General features: G+C 35.2%; 1 protein-coding gene and 1 long non-coding RNA gene across 3 annotated transcripts in view; one reads left to right on the forward strand and one right to left on the reverse strand.

Moving 5' to 3' along the window:
- Positions 1–23,011, reverse strand: part of sol (small optic lobes) — a 567,383-nt gene that overhangs the window by 5,179 nt on the left and 539,193 nt on the right. The window lies entirely within an intron of this gene.
- LOC137248111 (uncharacterized) lies at positions 6,848–9,478 on the forward strand. Of its 2 annotated transcripts, none has more exons than XR_010952071.1 (4): positions 6,848–6,938; positions 8,662–8,702; positions 8,775–8,849; positions 9,347–9,478. It is a non-coding gene; the product is annotated as an uncharacterized lncRNA (long non-coding RNA). The 2 variants fall into 2 exon arrangements; XR_010952070.1 differs by having other exon boundaries at positions 6,864–6,938; positions 8,564–8,702.

The raw sequence follows: 23,011 nt of genomic DNA on the forward strand, positions 1-23,011 counted from the left end.
AAATATTAATTCAAAATAACGTCGCCTGAAAGAGAAAACTAGCTAAAAGTAAATACAACCGAGCGAAGAAATATCGCTTCATGAAGAAATATCGCTATTGGCGAAATCCCACAAATCACACTAGAAGATTGCGCAATGCGCATGTAAATATTAGATCAGCTGTTTTTATGATGTATGAATTGACGCTTTTCCTTTAGTTCTTTTTTCTCGCATATTTTTCATTCGCTCAAGAGCCAACTGTGACGTAGATGCGCAGAACGAAGCAATTTTGAACTCGTGAATGCGCAATATGGAAAGGCGATTTGTGGCGAAGTTATGGTTCAATTATGTACAGGTTGGCTCATCTCATCAGCTGATTATATTTATGTCATTGCATGGTCGAAGGGATGGTCAAAAGGAGATGGCAAACTCAAAATGAAACCAACACATTGGCAACATTTTACTTACACATACAAAAACTGCTAAGTTTTATGTTTCCATTCCATACCATTCGCACCAACACCAATACACACATTTTGACAATTTGAACAGACATATTTTGTTGCTTTACAGATGAGCCAACCTGTATATAGTTGAACCATGGGCGAAATGCTGCCACAGGTGATTGTCATCCAAAAGAATCGAATGAAGGAAAATCGCTAATCACTGATATATTTGGATAGCAATTAGTGATGAACGACATTTCACTATCGGTGATTGCACCGCCGCTATCACTATTAATATTATAATTTCATGCTGAAGGAAAATCGCTAATCACTGATATATTTGGATAGCAATAGCTATCACTATAGATATTTAGGGGGCTCATGAAAGCATGTAAACTTATAAGGTGTAAAATTATATCCATTTACGCACGCTGTTATATGAACACACCTAGTAATACTCTTGATAAACTTGATTGTTTATCAGCTGTATTATTGCCAAACAAAATGTTTTTGATTGTTATACAAATTAAAAAATGCCAAGATTAAGTGAAAAATCAAAACTAAAACGCCTTTACTTTTTGATGTTGGAGATTTCTGATGAAAATGCCTGCTGTAATGTCTGCAAGGTTGCATTCCTCTGGGTTTACCGCGTTTACACAATGAAATGTGCGCGTAAATTTATACAAATTGTGTAAATGATTTTTCATACAAAATTTGACAGCTCGTTTACACACTAGATAAATTTATACGTTTACACACTTTATAAGGCATTTATACGGTTACGTGAATCCCCCTATTTTTCATTCGCGGCAATGCGATCACCGATAGTGAAATCAGAGAATTTAAACACAATTTTTTTTTGTTTAATTTTGTGTTTAAATTCTCTGATGCCGCGTAATCAGATACTGCTGTTGACAATGAAACTGGAGCCGGAGCTAAAGTTAAATTTGATTCTGGCAATGTAGCTTCCGTTGAATTTAGTTCGGGTAATGACACTGTAGATACGCTCACATAGGTTACTTTTCTTAACTTTTCAACCTCAAGTACTTTTGTAGTACAAATATAGCAGTCCATTGAATGGCAAGTTGGTTCCCTCCACTTCATTGGTTTAAAAAATTTCATATGACGCCTAAATAGATAGTTTCAGAAATTAGTCAGCTATGCATTACAAGGGAGCGAATTCCCAATTTTTACAACGCACCTTTTTGTTCCGGGTTCCGAAAAAATCAATTGGACTCGACATGTGGTGCAAACAGTATTTGGTGTCCATGGTTTTTCATTGTATTTAGGCTCAATTCCAAAATATTTATAGTATGTAACTTGCAGATATTATGAAGGAACAAGGCGCATGTACTATTATTTCTACTTAGATCAAGTAAAAATTCAAGCCTACCTAGACAAAAAGGTTCCCTAGTTCTACAAAGAAAACACTACCTGCCTTAAAAATATGCTCTTGCTTGAAATGTACCTGGGTTTGAGAAAACGACACTAACAGTTTTTTGTATCTAATAACCCTTCGAAAATCTACCTGCTAACCAACTGATATACGAATACTAACGCATATGTACCAGTAGGGTACTTAAGTATTAAATGGATATATTTATTTGAATGCTTATAACTTGTGTATTAGTTTATCGATTTTGTTGAATGGAAGCTTATTTTTTTTGTAATAAAACAGAGCTTAGAGAGAAAAACAAATCTGTAAAAAAATAAAAAGTTTTCGAGACCCTTCCTCGCAAAGTACAATTTTTTATATATACAAAAAAAAAATTAAAAAATCCGTAATGATTGTTCGTTACCTTTGAATCTGCAGGGCCTAACAAAAAGTGTTGTACGCACGGCTTATAGCAACTTTTATTACCTTTTAAAGCCTTCAAACCGTTTTGGAATTTCTCAATTCGTTCTTGAGATATATATGATTAAGTGGATCAAATTTTTTTTTGAAAAAACGGTTATTCGTAAATATCTCAAAAACCTTACCATAGAATTAAAAATAACCTCGATTTTCGGAATCAGTGGGTGATTTTACATTGGAATTTCATAATGGCGTCTCTGGTGCATTTTGGCTGTAAACCAGTGTATTCAGTAGTAGAAGTGAAAGTATGGGCGTGAGAGTGGGGATATGGGAGTACAGTTTGGAGTGGTAGTCAGTGTGCGTAGAGCGAGTGTGGTGGTAAGAGATGACTGATTCCCAGCTTCGATAAATATGTTACATTTTGCTCCAAATTTTCCAACTGCTGTGACATAATTGCTTGGTTCGTTGCCAATGTGTTTTGCTTAATGGGCATAAAAATTAGTTAGAAAATGCAATGATAAATTAAATATCAATTCATACATTCGTCAATATAACCTGCATCATTTCCAGTAACTGGTCCATTTTTTTGGAGATTTCTGTCTCTCTGTTGCTGACTTACACTGCTGAAGGCTGGGCGTGTGCATGAGCAGTCTCATTAAAACCTCTGCTGGTAGCGAAGCTCATCTTAAGGGGTTTGGCTGAAAATGATACTCATATAATATCCTACTTGGTTTTATTTAAAAAATAAATTGTAGTTACCGTTGTTTTGTGATGACATGTTGCTATAATTAGTGGGATAGAAGAGGCATTTTTGAAAGAGAAATTTTTGATTTACGAATGTAATAAAGATAGTAATAAATTAAATTTAACACAGTGAAAGTTATTATAGACTCAGTGGAACGTGTGGTTTATTTGGAGAAATCGTGAAATAGGTAGGAACTAAATTTACATTTTATCTTCCGTTAAGCCTTAGAAATAACTGTTTAAGGACATCGTTTGGTTTATTAATAATTATAATTGGGCTCACCCGCAACAATATTTTGATTTAATTTGCAAATATTTTGATTTGCGGTAGTTCTTTGCTTTAGCTCACAACTGCTAAAACTCGTCCAAAAATATAGGGAGAAGTGTCAAAGGACGCGTTTACAAAAGCGGAAATTAAACATTTTAAGTTGCATAGAGAGCTGCTTCGGCCTTTTTTTGGTAATAAAACAAAAATTTATTGTTTTGTAATACCTACGCGTTTCGACGCGACAGCGCCATCCTCAGAGTATTCTGTTTTTATTAACAATAAACATGAAAATAGCAATTAGTTATAAACACACTTAATAATTTTCTCTCAATATAATATTTTTATACTCAACTGAGCAGAGCTCACAGAGTATATTAGCTTTGTTCGCATAACGGTAATGCGTAGCGGCATAAACCAATCCAGATAGTTATAGACTTCTATATATCAAAATGATCTGTGCGAAAAAAGAAATTCATTTAGCCATGTCCGTCCGTCCGTCCGTAACACGATAACTTCAGTAAATTGTGAGTTATCTTGATGAAATTTGGTACGTAGGTTCCTGGGCACTCATCTCAGATCTCTATTTAAAATAAACGAAATCGGACTACAACCACGCCCACTTTTTCGATTTCGAAAATTTCGAAAAACCGAAAAAGTGCGATAATTCATTACCGAAGACGGATAAAGCAATGAAACTTGGTAGGTGTGACCTTATGACGCAAAATAGAAAATTAGTAAAATTTTGGACAATGGGCGTGGCACCGCCCACTTTTAAAAGAAGGTAATTTAAAAGTTTTGCAAGCTGTAATTTCGCAGTCGTTGAAGATATCATGATGAAATTTGACAGGCACGTTACTACTGTTACTATATATGTGCTAAATAAAAATTAGCAAAATCGGATGACGAACACGCCCACTTTAAAAAAAATGTTTTTTTAAGTCTTTACAGTATATAAGTAAATTATGTCAACATTCAACTCCAGTAATGATATGGTGCAACAAAATACAAAAATAAAAGAAAATTTCAAAATGGGCGTGGCTCCGCCCTTTTTCCTTTAATTCGTCTAGAATACTTTTAAGACCATAAGTCGCACAAAAATTTACTAATCCTTGTGAAATTTGGTAGGTGCATAGATTTTATGACGGTAACTGTTTTCTGTGAAAATGGGCGAAATCGGTTGAAGCCACGCCCAATATACACAGTCGACCGTCTGTCCTTCCTCTCGCCCGTTAACACGATAACTTGAGCAAAAATCGATATATCTTTACTAAAATTTCGAAAAACCGAAAAAGTGCGATAATTCATTACCGAAGACGGATAAAGCGATGAAACTTGGTAGGTGTGACCTTATGACGCAAAATAGAAAATTAGTAAAATTTTGGACAATGGGCGTGGCACCGCCCACTTTTAAAAGAAGGTAATTTAAAAGTTTTGCAAGCTGTAATTTCGCAGTCGTTGAAGATATCATGATGAAATTTGACAGGCACGTTACTACTGTTACTATATATGTGCTAAATAAAAATTAGCAAAATCGGATGACGAACACGCCCACTTTAAAAAAAATGTTTTTTTAAGTCTTTACAGTATATAAGTAAATTATGTCAACATTCAACTCCAGTAATGATATGGTGCAACAAAATACAAAAATAAAAGAAAATTTCAAAATGGGCGTGGCTCCGCCCTTTTTCCTTTAATTCGTCTAGAATACTTTTCAGACCATAAGTCGCACAAAAATTTACTAATCCTTGTGAAATTTGGTAGGTGCATAGATTTTATGACGGTAACTGTTTTCTGTGAAAATGGGCGAAATCGGTTGAAGCCACGCCCAATATACACAGTCGACCGTCTGTCGTTCCTCTCGCCCGTTAACACGATAACTTGAGCAAAAATCGATATATCTTTACTAAACTTAGTTCACGTACTTATCTGATTTCACTTTATCTTGGTATAAAAAATAGCCGAAATCCGACTATGACCACGCCCACTTTTTCGATATCGAAAATTACGAAAAATGAAAAAAATGTCATAATTTTGTACCAAATATGAAAAAAGAGATGAAACATGGTAATTGGATTGGTTTATTGATGCAAAATATAACTTTAGAAAAAACTTTGTAAAATGGGTGTGACACCTACCATATTAAGTAGAAGAAAATTAAAAAGTTCTGCAGGGCGAAATCTAAAGCCCTTGGTTTCTTGGCAGGAATACTGTTCGTAGTATTGCATAAATAAATAAATTAGCGGTACCGACAGATGATGTTCTGGATCACCCTGGTCCATATTTTGGTCGATATCTCGAAAACGCCTTCACATATACGACTAGGGGCCACTCGCTTTTAAAACCCTCATTACTACCTTTAATTTGATACCAATATCGTACAAACACATTCTAGAGTCACCCCTGTTCCACCCTTATTGCGATATCTCGTAAAGGCGTCCACCTATAGAACTAAGGCCCACTACGTTTTAAATAATCATTAACACCTTTCATTTGACACCCATATCGTACAAACACATTCTAGAGTCACCCTGGTCCTCCTTTATGGCGATATCTCGAAAAGGCGTCCACCTATAGAACTAAGCCCCACTCCCTTTTAAAATAATCATACCCATATCGTACAACACACATTCTAGAGTCACCCCTGGTTCACCTTTATAGCGATATCCCGAAATGGCGTCCACCTATAGAACTATGGCCGACTCCCTTCTAAAATACTCTTTAATACCTTCCATTTGATACCCATGTCATACAAACACATTCCAGGGTTACCCTAGGTTCATTTCCCTACATGGTGATTTTCCCTTATTTTGTCTCCAAAGCTCTCAGCTGAGTATGTAATTTTCGGTTACACCCGAACTTAGCCTTCCTTGCTTGTTTTTCGTATGAGTTTTTGAGCGGGGATTACCCTTATTGCATTAAATGTATGAAAACATTTATTTGAAGCAATTTTTAATTTATTTATTTAATAATTTGGGAAAAATTTAAACAACGTGAATCAGGACGGATAAGGCGAAACAGCTGTTTGTGTTGGTTAATGAAATGAAAAAATATTATTTATTTAATAATTTGGGACAAATTTAAACAACGTCGCGAAACAGCTGTCGCCTTGTCCGTCCTGATGTCACGTTGTTTAAATTTTTCCCAAAATTATTTTCCCAAATTATTAAATAAATAATATTTTTTCATTTCATTAACCAACACAAACATGACATAATAGTAACAAACGCAGACAAAGGCAACAAAACTGTATTAACCCAACAAACACTGAAAAAAAAATCTCAAATGTTTGAGAAAAAAATTGATTCTCAGTCTGATATTCAACATTATTTATCATTTGAAACAAAATATTTTCTCAACTTTTTCTCAAACGTCGATCTTCAACTTGAGAATAATTTGAGACATACTTGAAAATTTTTTTTCTCTCAACTGTTTGAGAAAACATTAATTCTCAGTTTGATATTCAGCATTATTAATCATTCGAAACTAAATATTCTCTCAACTTTTTCTCAAACGTTGTTTCTCAACTTGAGAATGGTTTGAGATATGCTTTCATTTCGTTCCATTCGTGAAATGTCAACATAGCAAAGATGTCGAAATCTATCGAATCGGTGGATATTCGTCGATCTCTAATTTGCATAGTTTAGCTGGAAATGTAAACAAGCGATTTTTTTGAGTGAAGTTGGACATAAAGTGAAAAAATAAGGAAGTACATATACATTTTAATAATATTAAGTGATATTGTACTACATTATACATAAATCTAAACGAGTTAAAAGTGAAGTGAGGCAAATAATAAATTTGCTTAATAGAAAGTTCTGGAGTAGGCGCCACCTTAGGCGAAGGCCCTTCTATTTCCAATAGTGTTATTTATGACCGAAGTGATTCAGAAAGTGTGGATTGCGACTATTCGGAATCTGACATGGATGCAGAAAGTGAAATGGAAAGTGTTATATGAGAAGAGCTTGTTGGATGGGCCGTCCATTTTAATATTTCCACTGATGCTACTAATGGTTTTTTAGGAATACTTCGGAAATATATTACTGGCATTCCTAAAGATGGCAGGACATTGAAATGTACTCCCAAGATACAGCCAGTGGAAAAAATGGGGTCCGCAGGATATTTCCACTACGGTGTTGAAGATTCCCTTACATATTTTTTAATGAGAAAATCGTTCATATCTTCTGAAATCCGCCTCAACATAAATATTGACGGTATTCCACTAACAAAAAGTTCCAATTTGCAGGCATGGCCCATTTTAATAAACGTGAATGGGGCGGTTTTTATGGTCGTAGGTGCTTATTGCGGAAATAGCAAGGCACTGTGCCCAAATATATACTTGCAACGTTTTATAGATGAAATGCTGCACTTAATGGAACAGGGTTTAGATTTAAATGGCAAGCATTATTCAATTCACTGTCGCTCTTGTTTGTGATGCTCAAGCAAGATCGTATATATTGGGTATTAAGGGACATACGGGTTATTTTTGTTGCGTAAAGTGTACGCAGAAAGGGGATAGTAAAGGCCATAGAATGATTTTTCATCATGAAATGAATAGTAGTAGAACAGTCTCAGATGAGCCGTATTCATTAAAATCTGCACAGAGTGATGCATTAAATTCTAAAATATTATTTTTGAGTAATAAGGTACCTAGAGAGTTCGCTCGACGTCCACGTACCTTAAAGGAAATTGAAAGATTTAAGGCCACAGAATTGAGGCAATTTCTATTATATACTGGAGTTCTTTTACTTGCCGATATCTTAGACGCCGAACGGTACCACCATTTCTTGTTACTTAGTTTGGGTATTCGAATTTTACTTGATAAAAAATCATGTTCGGAAAATAATGAATGTGCGAAAATTCTTTTAAATGAATTCGTTAAAAATGTCTCTAGGCTTTATGATGATTCTTTTTTAACATTTAATTTCCATTGCCTTACTCATTTACACAGTGATGCATTAAACTTTGGCGATTTAGAATCTGTAAGCGCATTTTAATTTGAAAACTTTTTGTCTAAATTAAAACGAAAATGTAGAAAAAAAAAACATATTGCTGCACAGATTTATAATCGTTTAGCTTGTTCTGTAATGAAAGTGTTACGGAAAAAATTGAAAAGGAAAAATTACGAAATGGGCCAGTAAACTCAATTAATACAAATTTATTTTATTTATCCATAAAAGATCCTGACAACTTTTATAGCGCAAACAAAAAAATATTCAAGATAATTTTCATGAAAATTTTGTTCCAAAAATAAGGGGGTCAAAAATTTAAATGATCTTTTTATTACACCAATAAAGTCATCAAACTTTAATATTTATTGTTGCGCCACTTTAGACTTTTCCAGTGATCGATTTGAGCATTCTGTAGATGAAATATCAAAAAAAGTAATTTCATTTCATAATTTTGAAAATACCGAATTCGTATTTTTACAGCACATTTTTGTCCACTGGAGATAACCAAGTTACCAAACAAGGTAAGGTTTTTGACTATTAATTGTTTATTTGAAATTGTTTATAGTAATAGTCTTTTGCCGTTCATTTTTCAGATTTGGATAATTTGAATAGGAATATTGATGCCTTAGACAAAAAAATAGACGAATGGAGAACAAATTTATCAAAGGGTAATATTTGTTTATTTATTTATTAAAATTTTTTGAATTAGTGTGCGATATGTTCAACTTGAAGACCTTTTATATTTTTAGTCAGGTTTTTCATAACATTTTCGAGTATGCAATTTTTAGTATAACTTTAGTATACAAAATTTAAATTTTGTCCTTACGTTGTATGGAAAAAATGGAGTACTCGAAAATATTGTGAAAAATTTGATTGAACAGTTAAAAAAATTTTGGAATGAAGAATACTCTCCTTACTCAAAATCAGTCAAACCTTGTGTATATAATGATAATCCTCCTTGAAAGTACTTTAGTTGGTATACGACTTAAAATATCTTTCATTTGATACCCCCATTGGCATATCTTGCTTAATACTTAAAAAAATCACATTGGTGGCAACACCCCAGTAGAAAATCTGGAAACGAGGCGTAGTTTCCATATATATAATAATTTCATGCAAATATTTGTCTAATATTCATACATATCTATAAATTCAATAATTTCAGAAAATCAATCAACACAAAAGTTGTTAAAGAGGGTTTTGGAAGAAGTTAAATTAGGCGCTAGTTCTGCAACTGTAAAAAGGAAGATTTTACCGCAAAAACCTTTTTCAGAAGTGCATGAATTTTCCGAATTTGAAGCAAATATTCAAAGCTCTGAGATATTTCATGAAATAATAATTTTTTATAATATAATTTTAATTTTTTTATGCACGTATCTATCAACATAAACAATATAAAATGTATACATATTTGTTGCAGTATATTTTAATAAAATAGAAAGATGTTTGAAAAACTGGTATGTAACAAATTTTTTGCATTGATATACTTTTTTGAATTAACTGAATAAAGAAAATTTAAAAAATTTGTCAAAACTCATAAAAAAGAACTCCTATTATTAAAACTAGGTATTTCTTTTACAGCGTACGTAACACTCAAGAAACAATTAAATTAGAGTGATTGGATTCCATTTCGTTCCGCTTTATTATCGTTTGAGATAAAGTTGAGAATCCAAAAATTCTCAATTTGAAAATAAAGAAAAATTCCATATTAAAAATGAGTATTTTAGCTTGAGAATGCTATCAACGGTTATTTTAAATGCACTTGAAAACTAACGTTTGAAATGTGAGAAATGGATTGATTCTCAAATGTATCTCAAACTGAGAATTGACAAAAATTTTTATTGGGAATGTATAAAAAAGTGGTTAAATGACAAGAAAAATGTTCAAAACTATAAGAAGTGATCCCACCCAAAAGTTACTGCGGAAAAATAATTTAATTATAAATGACCTGTTTAAACGGAAAATAAATCAGCGTAAAAGAGAAATACAAATTAACATTATCAGACGCCAACGCACCAAGACTGTACAGACTTCCTAAGACAGATAAACCAAACTTACCTCTTAGACCAATTTCCTCGTCCGCGAACGTACCTTGTTTCAGTTTATCTACATATATTGGAAATATTTTAATAAATATAGTATCGGAAGATTACAACCTAAAGAACTCTTTCCAACTTAGAAATTAAATAGAGAACATTCAAATTCTGGACGACGAAATGCTAATCCCTTTAGACGTCATATCCTTATTTACTAACATTCCAATACACCTAGCCATACGCTCCATCATACAGAAATGGAATAAATTATAAGAGCATACAAATATCGAAAGAAAGCAATTCCAGAAGATTCTTGAATTTTGTCTTCAGGACAACAACTATTTTACATACAATAATACATTTGACCATCAAATCTATGGTATGCCCATGGGTAACCCATTATCCCCAACGATAGCTGATATCGTACTTAACAAAATTTTGAACGACAGCTTAGCTGAATTGAGAGGCAAAAACATACATATCAAATACATAAAAAAATATGTAGACGACAGATTTGCAATAGTAAATATAAAGGACGTGGAAGACATACTGAATACTCTAAGCGCGCAGCATACCAAACTACATTTTACGAAAGAAGAAGAGAACAATGGCAAGATTGCCTTCCTAGACGTGAAGATACATCGGAGAAATAGAAAGATTGGATTGAATTGGTATGCGAAAACTATTGCATCGGGTAGAATAATAAACTACCACTCAAACAATTCGTGGAAAAAACAAATACTGCAATTAGCCTAATTCGGAAAATTAAGCGACAATGAATTTACAGCAGAAAATAATGAAAAAATAAGGAATATTCTTTTCAAAAATAGCTACCCGGGTGCACTCGTAAAACGGCTCATGGAAACGACAATAAATAATATTAAAAGTTCGAATAACAACGAAAATACACAGCAAGAGAATTGAACAACAAAAAACTATATTGGCATTACATACGTACCAGGGTTGACAAACAATCAAATACTAAAAAGAATTGGAGAAAAGGAAAACATAAGTTATGCTCACAAACCACATAGCAAACAAAATATTTACCAAAACTAAAGATAGAATTCAAAAAGAATAATGTGGTATATGAAATAAAGTGTAAAGGCAATGAAAATGATGAATGCAAGAAGAGCTACATTGGCACTACAAAAAGAGCGTTGGGTATAAGACTAAAACCATGAAATGGACGCCAAAGATAAAAAGGGAAATGGACGCCAAAAATAAAAAGGATACAACAGCACTTGCAAAACACCTGACAAGCAACAATCACACAGCTGATTTCACCAACGCTAAAATATTGGACATAGAGCGAAAAAAAACGACGACTAACACTGGAAACCTTACGTATACAAGAACAGCTGAGAAACGTCATAAACTTCAAAGAAGATATAAACAACACAAATAGTGCATATACTGCGGTGATAAAATAAAATGAATAAACTTGACAATCAAAAGGGAAAAGAACTGTGATATATTTTTAAATTAATGTTTAATGTACTGGTGTTAGAAATGTTATATGTATTAATGTTTTTGTATTGTTAGAAAGTCATGTACAAAGTAAGGAGAAACTTACGGATTTAGCTATATATTTTTGCAAATACCATTACATGGTGAGTCAACACGCAATGAAAAAATATTATATTGAGAGAAAATTAAGTGTGTTTATAACTAATTGCTATTTTCATGTTTATTGTTAATAAAAACAGAATACCCTGAGGATAGCGCTGTCGCGTCGAAACGCGTAGGTATGAAAAACAATAAATTTTGGTTTTATTACCAAAAAACGGCCCAAGCAGCTCTCTGTGCAACAAAATAAGTTAAAAGAAATTTGTCCCAATTACACATTTCATTAACATTTTATTTCTGTTAAAAGATATTCGTAATTCTATACGACAGCATACGCGTATTGATCTCGACAACAATAATACGAAGGCGGAAATAAAAATTTTAACTAGTTCAAAATAACGAAAAACCGAAAAAATACCGCGGAGTACTCCGAAAACGGAGGTCGGTTCAATAGTGTTTTTGCGCAGAACACCTTTCTGCATTGGCTGCTTTCGGCCGCGCTTATAAAAGATTGCCCTGGGTTGGTCCAACACCGGTTCGGAGACCAAAACTATATCCGCGCAAAACACTTATGTTCACAATTTTTTTTGTGGATACAACAAAATCATCTAAATTACAACAACCACATGAAAACTTTCAATTTCTTTTGCAAATATGTCTTGACAGATCCAAAAATTGTCACCTCTACTTTCAGATTCGCGATCCTAGATCCAAAACGCGTCTTTTGATAACCCCTCTTTATATAGGACGTGTATTAAGAGTGTCATGCTGTCGTATAGAATTACCGAACACCTTTCTATATTGGCGGCCTTCGGCCGCGATTATAAAAAATTATCGCAGGTGGGTCCAACACCCGTTTGGAGATCAAAACTAAACCCGGGAAAAACAATTTTACCAACAGTTATTTTTTGTGGGTACCAAACAATCATCAAAATTACAACCACATGAAAATTTTAAATTTTGTTTGCAAATATCGTGGTCCTGGGTCCAAAGCGCGTCTAGTAACACCTCTCCCGTTAGCAGTAAGAGCTAAAGTAAAGAATTGCAATACAGAATATTTCACATACAGAACAACATTTTTACTATTGTCCTCATAAACCACACATTTTACATTTATTTACACTGGCTTCATAGAGCCTTTTTTCACTGCTGAGGCAATTTTTTAAATGCCACTTATTCATTTACTCACTTTTTTGTAACAGGTACCGCTGTAATAATTAAATTGGCAAACAAAATTTCACGATTGAGTTAAAGTACGCTAATTTTTTATTTTTTGTTTTCTGTTCGTTCTTCTTCTACTTTCGGTAAGTATTGTCAAAAGAAAGGGGAACACGAGAAAAATGTATGCGAGTGTGTTAGTGATGTCAAACATTTTGTTAATGTGTTGGAGTTTCCGTCAGCTCTGTCTAGCAGGGTACACACTTACATCAGTACTGAAACTGTATTAGGATAGAGGACGACAAAAAATATAAGAATTCAGGGAGAGTTCTAAATTTTGTAAATTACCTTATGTGACAGCAATATTTATGACTACAAAGCAAATAATATGAGAACCTTAAAAGGCGGCCGCCATATATGTAAGCCTCCTATATTGCTAACAGAAAATGCTCGCAACGTGTTTCGAATTCGAAATCAAAACAAGGCAGCCTATAAAATTTTTTTGATTGTAGCAGCATAAGTGTGAAAAGGAAAAAATTAAATTTAGGTACTTTGTGGAATACAAAAACAAAAACGTTGAAACAGCAATATATCGGCATTCTGATGCATTGTGAATCAAACTAAGTGTGATATCTTATCTGTCAACTACCTGACAGGATGTTCAATATGGCTACTTTTTAGCGTTTTGACAGGGTGTTCAATATGGCGGCGCATAGGGCCGCCTATCTTCAGCGGGTGATAGAAAGAGATACAGAATGAGATAGCGATAGTCAATTACAAATCAGGTGATCCAATCACTTTCGAATTTTGACGTCTATGCAGAAGATATCACACTTAGTTTGATTCACAATGCTCTGATGTTTGGGAATGTACCTAGCCTTTTGTAGCAATATATGACGGCCGCAATTATTTCAATAAAATCAAACACACAAGTTGCATTTGCCCATCTGACATTAGGGGGACTCATTTAACCGTATAAATGCTTTATAAAGTGTGTAAACGTATAAATTTATCTAGCGCGTAAACGAACTGTCAAATTTTGTATGAAAAATCATTTACACAATTTGTATAAATTTACGCGCACATTTCATGGTAACGCGGTAAGCTCAAAGGAATGCAACCTTGCAAACATAGCAGCCGTCATTTTCATCAGAAATCTCCACCATCAGCAAGTTATTTACAAGAATTTCTTAGTAAAGACGTTTTAGTTTTATTTTTTCACTTAATCTTTGCATTTTTTAATTAATAATAATAATGACAATTTTTTTTGACAGCAATACAGCTGATCGACAATTCAGTTTATAAAGAATATTTCTAGGTGCGTTCATATAACAATGTGTGTAAACGGATAAATGTTTACACCTTATAAATTTATACGGTTAAATGAGTCCCCCTCTATTATATTAAAAGTGTATTTTTCTAAAAATAAAACATGTCTGTTTACAAACCGTTTAAGGATTTTTTTTTATTTAATTGCCCAAGATTTATGCTTTTCCGCATTAATTATCTTCCGAATTCCAGAAAGACTTTTTGATAGGATTTTTAAGTTTATACACCTAACCTCATCAATCCTCTTCCATGTTTTACATTTTCTCCTTTGTAACTGGTTTCGACAGGGTTTTTTGTTTGAGTTTCCAAATCGGAAACATATATGGTATTTTGCTTAATTGTGCCCAACTTGAAGGACTGTTCAATTGGAATGGAAACAGCTCCTGGATAAGGGCACTCCTCGGTACGTTCCGGTAACAAGCACCATTAAGGTACTAGCCCGACCATCTCGGAAACGACTTAGTATGACCACATGGTAGGTACGCCTGTCGAAAGAGGCGAATAAAATACCAGATTCAAGGAGTCGTGTAGCGCAACCCTTTTAAGGGGTTGCCAGCGCGATTTATAGCTTCCCCAACCCTATTGTCAATCTCACCTACTACTGTTTCATTAACAGCCGAGGCTCTGGCGACCCCGAACTCCTCATGGATGTAGGGGGTGTGAGGGCGGGATGGCCTAGAAGGTTGCATGTGGTCATAACAAATCGTTCCCTAGATGGTCGGGCTTGGTACCGGAACGTACCGGATCTGCATCCGGCAAAGAACCATCAACTCGATAACACTCCCCAAGGCCTTCGGGGAGTGTCCTTATCGCTGCAACAACAACAAAAACCACATGAAACCTTCTAGGCCATACCACCCTCCCACCCCCTAGATCAATGAGGAAATTGGGGTCGACAGAGTATCGCTGCTAAAGAAACAGGATTCGCCACGAGTAGGTGAGGTTGACAATAGGGTTGGAGAAGCTATAAATTGCGCTGGCAACCCCTTAAAAGGGTTGTGCTACACAACTCCTTGAATAAATTTGGTATTTTAGGCGTCTCCCCGCCTGCCGCGGGTATATTCTAAGCTCCCTAACCCGCTGGGGGCTTTATTTCCATCGCTTCCGTCTTTGTTCGCAAGCTGGAATTTTGAAAAAAAAAAAAACCGAACACCTCAATCTTCATACATAGCGCTTTTTATACTTTTACCTTCTATGATCTAAATGGAATTGTAACAGGACTCAAGATGCTGATAGTTAAGTGAAATAAAAAGCTTTACAGCCTTACAGCTTTCGTAACCCAATTGTCAACCTCATCTACCCGAGGGGAATGCTGTTAAAAATGTGAAATATTGTGGTAAATATTAGCATCACTATGATGTTAGTAAATAACCACAACAACAAAAACAAAGCAGCCATACACACTAACCTGGGTGGATTTGTATGGACGAAAGTTAACCTATATCGCGCCATCGATTTTCGAAATAATTTTTGAGCCTGCAAAAAAATCGATTTTTCGACCAAAATTCTTCTAAATCTCAATAAAAGAAATTTCTTTCAAAAAACTGCATTTACCAATTTTGCATTTGCCAATTGACACGAAAAAAATACAAAAAAATGATTTGGAGCCTTGAAAATGAAAAAATGCATAAAAAATCGCAGGCTCAAAAATTATTTTTTTGGGTATGCGTAGTGGAACTTTTTTTCCTGAGCCCAAATATCGAAAAATCGATGGCGGTTAATAAATCGACCGAGTCTAATACACACGCATATGACACATATATGTAGCAGGCAGCCAAGAGCAGAAGTTGTTACTCACACATACACACTAGGGTGATTCAAAAGTAAAAAATTTTGGAATTTTCATAGAGAACGTTCGGATTCTTCAAGATAGCTGGAAAAATAGCCCCCTGTTAAAATTTGGACTTTTTTGAAGGACATTTAGAGGTCGCTCAACGCCATTTTATATTTTTCAGAAAATGGGAATTTTAAAAGCAATCCTTTAGAAAAGTAATCATATTTTCATCATTTCCTTATGGATGTGGCTGAAACTTTGCAAATATATTGCATAATAATGTAGTGGAGGAATGGGATAAAAAAAAATCCTATAGGTTATTAATAATCACTTGTATTAACTAGTTAATTAGCATGTTTTGTCTTTGAAGCAATTGATATTTGCAATGTTTTTTTTTTTTTATTTCTTAACCAGCAAGCGCATACTAAATCCTTCAAAGATCACGTTAAAAATTATTTTTATAGCCGCACAAAATCATCAATTGAAAAAAATCACCTCTATATATTCTCGCACGGTGCGTGGTAGCACGGAGAATATATGTATATATATGGAAAAAGGAATAAAAAGGCAAATATTTGTATAAGTAATAATGATAATAATTAGTTTATTTTGTATTAATTTAGTACAATATTTTACTTTTGGTATATGATGTGGCGTGACAGCAGCAGCGACTTTCTTCCTCCATGTTTGAAATAGAACAGCTAACAAGAAAATGATCTCCGTTGTGTCGGACCGGAGATCGTGCGGGGGTTTTCCAAGGGATATTTGTTATCCGATGGAAAATTCAGTTACCCGTGTTATGCTGTTTATATGTGTGAGTGACAATATGAGGTTGTGTGCATGCGTGTTAGCAATACATGACAGTGTATTTATGTAAATGCATATGTGCAACTAAATGAATTATGCATTGGGGTGGCCGTGTAAAATAGATATAAATATTTAGTTTCTGACCTATACATGCCGGCCCCCTTGCGGTAAGCAACATCTGTAGGAGGAATTCCATGCTTCAGCTGTCACGCACAGTACTTAAAAACTAGATTTAATTTTTTGTTTATTTTGAACAAATATGTTCTGGCTGATCGCGCCCGAACTTGATCGGTAATAGAGGCCGCTGTAGGAAGAAAAGAAGCAACATATTAAGCTGAAAACAAGAACGGGTTACAATTCAACGCACTTTATTAGTATAAACCTCGCTTGGATTTCGAGTTTTTCGTAGTATGGACGAAGGGGACATGTCTCCGTTCCAGATTTCGACGTTTGTAAGATTCTTTTCCATCTGGACAAAGAGGCCAAGTCTCCGTTCCAGATTTTAACTTTATGAGATTTAAGGTCATATCCAGACGGAAAGGACGGGTCTCCGTTCCAAACTAAATTTATTTTGTTATTTTTGGTTTTAATTTTAATAAAGTTTTATTTTAAAATTAATATTGGTTGGGTGGCGAACGCTTTAATAATTTTCAGTATTTCGTCAAATTATATTGACCCTCTAACATGCCTATATGTGCCTGGCAACTCCACTTTCTGTGCTAAGGCCGAAAACTTGTAATTTGGACTACTACCGAAAAATTTGTCATTTCGAATATGATCGAAAGTTTGTGCTTTATTTTTATTTTGTGACAACTTTTGTCACAAGATTTTTGTGACTACTTTTGTCACAAGATTCCGCCACCCAAGAAAAGTTTCGCATTTCAGGCTAGTTTTTGTAGTATTCGACAAAAACTCTTGCTAAATAATTTTTAATTGTAAGTCATTCTTAATTTTTCGGGTTTTTTCCTATTTCTTTTGCCATTCGTGGTTATTTTTCCAAAAAGATTCAGTAAAATATTAATGAAACATTTGATTTTGAATATTGATGAAAGAAAAACATTTGGTTCCTGTGATGCGCCTCGGGAACACGCATACTGAAAATTGGTGTGCATTTGTTTTGTTGATATGGCAAACATGACACGGCGAAATTGAAGTGTTAAGTGAAAGAGAATGAAAGAATGACAAATGGAAGAAGAAGAATGTCATTACATAATAAACATGATGATGGTAAGTAAACAAGTTGTAAAATTGTATAATTCCTTTTTCTAGTTTTTGGGGCTAAAAAGTGTAACGACAGCCTGTCTCCATACTGACTTAAATGAGTGGCAGAGTGTATATACGTCTATGTGTTTATGTGTTTTGTGTCCAGGTCCGTGCCTTAGCCGCATTGTTGCCATTAACATAATATTAACATAATAACATTAACATTGACAACATTGTACCGAACAACATTGTAGTGAACACAATGTTGCAGCGGAAATAAGATGTTGCGCTTGGCATCATGTTGTTATAATACGTAAAATTTCACCATGTTGCTAACAACCTAGCAGCCTTGACGAATGTGTTTGTTCTGTTCTGGTGTGTATGAGGATGTGTATTTGTGCAAGCTATGAGCGTGTGAATGCATCAGTGTGAGCGGTCAAGGCACGAACCAAATGTATCTGTGTAGGTGTTCGTTGTGTGGAGCGGTAAGCGTATGAATGTATGAGTGCATGATTGTATAGATGGAAAATACGGGAAAGCCGAAAAGAAAGTTTGGCATGTATAGGTAAAAATTTTCCGTTCCTGGCTAACGTTCCTGATCACGGCGGTGGTTATAAAAAGAGGAAAAATAAGTCAACGGGCCAAAGTCTTGTTTCAACAGTGCCCAGTGCAGTTAAGAAAAAGTTGTAAAAAAATAAATAAAAACTGAAGTGCGCGTTTTCAGCCGTAATTGCCAAAGGTAGTAAGTGTTGTAGTGCGCGAATTAACACGAGTCGCAAAAAATATAAAAAAATATATCAATAAAATTTGAAGCGCGCGTTGGATGTGTCCGCGATCCCTTTTAAGGGAGTTCCAAGCAGTCTCCAGCAGAGCATAGAGTACCAGAGGTAAGAGAAGATGTACCTTGTTTTTATCTTTCCCCAGGCATGCTTGACGGGAGCTAGGTCTTCAACCTGGCCTATCTCCCAAGCAAGCCGAATGAAAACGTGCATCAACCTATACACCTTGGCGTATATGGCCATGCAGACATGGAATCTATAGAAAAATGTAGCTATAGATGCCTAGACACGCCTACTCTTTTGAATTTGTCTTCATAGATTTTCTTTTATATTTAATTACAGCAAACTTCACACTTGTTGTTTTTCCTGGGAAAGATCAACTGGGCACAGCCTAAGTACCGGCGACAGACCGGTCAACAACAACAACAAGAACTTGGGGCGTACTTTAAAACAGCGGCAACAAAAACCATAGCCACCTCATATTTTGTACATTGGCGACATACAACAACAACAACCACACATCCACAAACACCACTCTACGTTTTTGTTTGGCCGACGGCACACAGCTTCCACAACAACACAACACATTTTTCTTTTCAATGGCACACCAGTTGCTTTCACCAGCAACGAGTCGTTATTCCCTTATTTGGTCATCAGCGGCGCAACGCCAACAACAAGTACGTCACCTTTTCTACTGGCAATAACAACTCCCACCTGCGGCCACATATGTTGGTACACGACATTTTTAATTTCGTGGCTCACACCACAACAACAACCACTACAGCACCTTTTTTATTGGCAATACACGACCGCAATAACCACAATAGCATCTGCTTTATATTGGCGACGTAGCGCTCTTCAACAACGTTTTTATATTGGCGGCATAACAACAACTACACCATTTTTGTTATATCGGCGGCGCAACAACCGGTATTAATTTTTTCTTGCCGACATACCGCCCAACAACATTACAACAACGTTTTTATATTTGCGGCATAACGCTCAACGACAACTACACCATATTGCATATTGGCGGCATTCCGGCCAACAACAATTATCACGCATCCAAAAGCACTACGTTACATTTTTATTTTTACCGGCGTGCACCACACCATCAACAAAAAACAACAAATTATTCATATACCGCCCAACAACAGAATCACCTACAAGGACTTGGAATTTACACATAACATCTTTCACTGGCGGAGTTGAGCCGCAACAACAACAGCCACTACACCATACACAACAAAGGAGGAGCTTTTCAAACAACACATTAGGTTATATGTTGAAATTTGTATGTTTGGGATATATTATTAAGTTTATTTAAATATTGGTATAAGGGTCATAATTTTTACAAGGAACGGGCAAAAAGGGGGCATTATATCTCCGGGGCCAAGCATTTCCGTTTCGCGCATATAAAGTCTGAGTTTTACTTTAACCCCATATTTCAGGAGTTAATGGTGGCACTTTTGCCTCCATCATTTTTTTTTCTTTCTTTTTCGTGTCGTCATTTTCTTAATTTTTCCACTTCAGTTTGACATTTAATTTTTTTTTTAGTATTTTTATATCCCCATCTTCTACCATATACACAATTTTTTTTGCACATGTTTTCTGCTACCTATGGTAGTATCAACTCAAAATCTTCGAATTTTGAATTTTTTCTGCCATATTTTTTTATATTTTTTTCTTGTACTTACTTTCATTATTGGCAAAATCAATCGCAACATTACACCCCGAGATTACACATGATTTTGTGCCATCAGCACTAAAGACATTTTATTTGTCGAATATTCATTTTCTTTTATTCTCGCATTTCATCATCACGCTGGTAGAATTGATACTACCAAAGCACTTATTACCAAAGATCACTAGCGAGTGCTCTTGGTTGAGTGATTGAGGGCGGCTGCCGTGAGCGTACGTATGCATGTTATGAGTATTTTTCAGCAAATTCAGCACATCCACTCAACTGCACCGGCGCCGTTGGAGTACGAGTATATGGGTGAGTGAAAATTGAGCACTTTATTTTTGCTAATACACATATTCGAGTGTATGTACATGTGTTAGCACAGTCACAAACGTACATTTGCACAAACATACACACAATTTGTTTATAATATGCCAAACTGGTTTGTTTGCTTTACTTTGGTGACCTACTTTTGTTTTATACAAAATTGACCTGATGTTTACTCGAGCGGTTGCGGTAGGTCAGGGATTAGGGTACTTGAATTTTCCTTTGTTCGCCCTCTTATTTTATTTTGTTTGAATTTGTATCTTTAGGATTTATAATTAGCTCCTATTAATAATATTACATTAGGGTGGCCCTAAAAGTTTTAATTTTTTCTATTTGAGTTCAGACACTTGGTCTATTAGTCGTAAGTATTTTGTATTGAATTGAATTCAGAATCGATTGAATTGAATTTGCAATTTAATTAGCAATAAAGTTTAGCATTAAATTTAAGCAATTTTTTTTTAATTTTATTTTTGAGTAAATAGAAACTTTGGAAGTGATCCTAGTAGCTAAGCCCTTTGAAATCATTGTCACATTATTTTGTATTAAACTCTGAGTTTAAAGTTCTCTTTTTTTAGAAATCATTGAACTAGTAGTAGGGTGGTATTTGCTAATTTGTAAACTAAGAACTTTGTAAATAAATTATAAGAATAATGTTTGGATGAAATTTGAATATATTCATTATGCAGGGTTAGGTTGACAATATTTGGTGTTGGTGCTGCGCTTGTGCGTGGCAAGGTAAGGTGAAGGTGAGTGTTCAGGGAAAATGACCGATTTACAGAGGACAGACTAGTGTCAGGTTTGGGGGCACTGTAAGGTAAACAGGAGTCAGCACAGTGCCCACGGTGCAGTGCAAGTTGCACTGCAGAGGGAGAGAAGACTCCACCTGACAGGACAGGCCTTCATCTTTACCCCTTTTAACTCTGCCCCCCCACGTATGTTTCCATCTTTTTCAGCTCCTTCTCCTTCCTCTCTTATACATATGCAGGTATGAACCCTTCTTGTTCATGTGGCTGCGGGTGAGGTCGGTGGTGCAATACCCCGCCCAAGACGACGAGCTAGCCTGGGCCCGCAAGCATACCTGCTTGCCGCCGCTCCTCACCACCCAAGCAGTCAGCCACGTAACAATGGCGCCCAACGATCAATAGCCCAATCAGTTTTTTTTTCTTTCTCATTTTTCTTTTCAAGTCACTTTTAAAATTATATCTCCTTTTTTGTTCTTTTTCAATCTCCATTAACCTTTAAAGTTCCGTATTTATTTCTTATTTAGCCTTATTAGTTTACAAAATTTTCATTCAGTTTCCTTTTATTTTTTTGTTGCCATTTCTCAACGCAATAGCAAAAAACCTTGTAATCTTTTGCATAATTGCTTCTAGTTACAAAAGGTTTTTTTAGTTTTCCTTTTGGCCTTAAATCCACAACGTAATAGCCAAATAACGTTCTTGTTTTTTTTTGCTTACCATTTTTCTGTTATGCTACTACTTTTTCCTTTTGTTTACCCTTCACTAATTGTAAAGCTTTCTATCTACACTTTTTTCTTGAAATCGCAACCCCAGTTTCCTTCTCCTGACTGAGGACAGGGACCGTCATGATGGCAACGTCGTTTGGGTCCGCCTGGTCGATAAGTGTCATCATGACGAAAGGATAGGGATAAGCTGAGTGACCATGTCAGGGTTCCTTTGCTGAACTTCAACAGTTTGGCAAAGTGGTATCTAGCATCCAGCTAGCAGACGGACGTTATTAGCAGATCGTGGCGAACTGTTGAAGCTGCCTTACCTGTGATTCCGCATGGCTGGTAAGTGAGGCTTGCAGACGTCGCCACGATAGATAGGAGTAGGGGGTGTGGCAGACACCTGGAAACTAGTTGATAGGTATGATGTGCCACACTTCCACGGACAGCAAGACGACTGACTAGACACATTATAGAGACGGACGTCATCGCCTTCACTGAACCTTCGCCAAGGCAGCACCAGAATCACAAAAGCAAACATAAATTTTCCGTTTTTTTCACAGAAGCTAATTTTGCACATTGGGTGTTAGGAAGTTTTTTTATTTCGAAATTATTAGTATTTTGAAATATCCTAAAGTGCAACCATATTGTTGGAATGGTAATTTTGTTTTAGTACTTTTTTACCTACTATTAATTTTTTTGATACTTTATTCTCAT

This window comes from Eurosta solidaginis, chromosome 4, assembly GCF_040869045.1.
Source record: "Eurosta solidaginis isolate ZX-2024a chromosome 4, ASM4086904v1, whole genome shotgun sequence".
Lineage (NCBI taxonomy): Eukaryota > Metazoa > Arthropoda > Insecta > Diptera > Tephritidae > Eurosta > Eurosta solidaginis.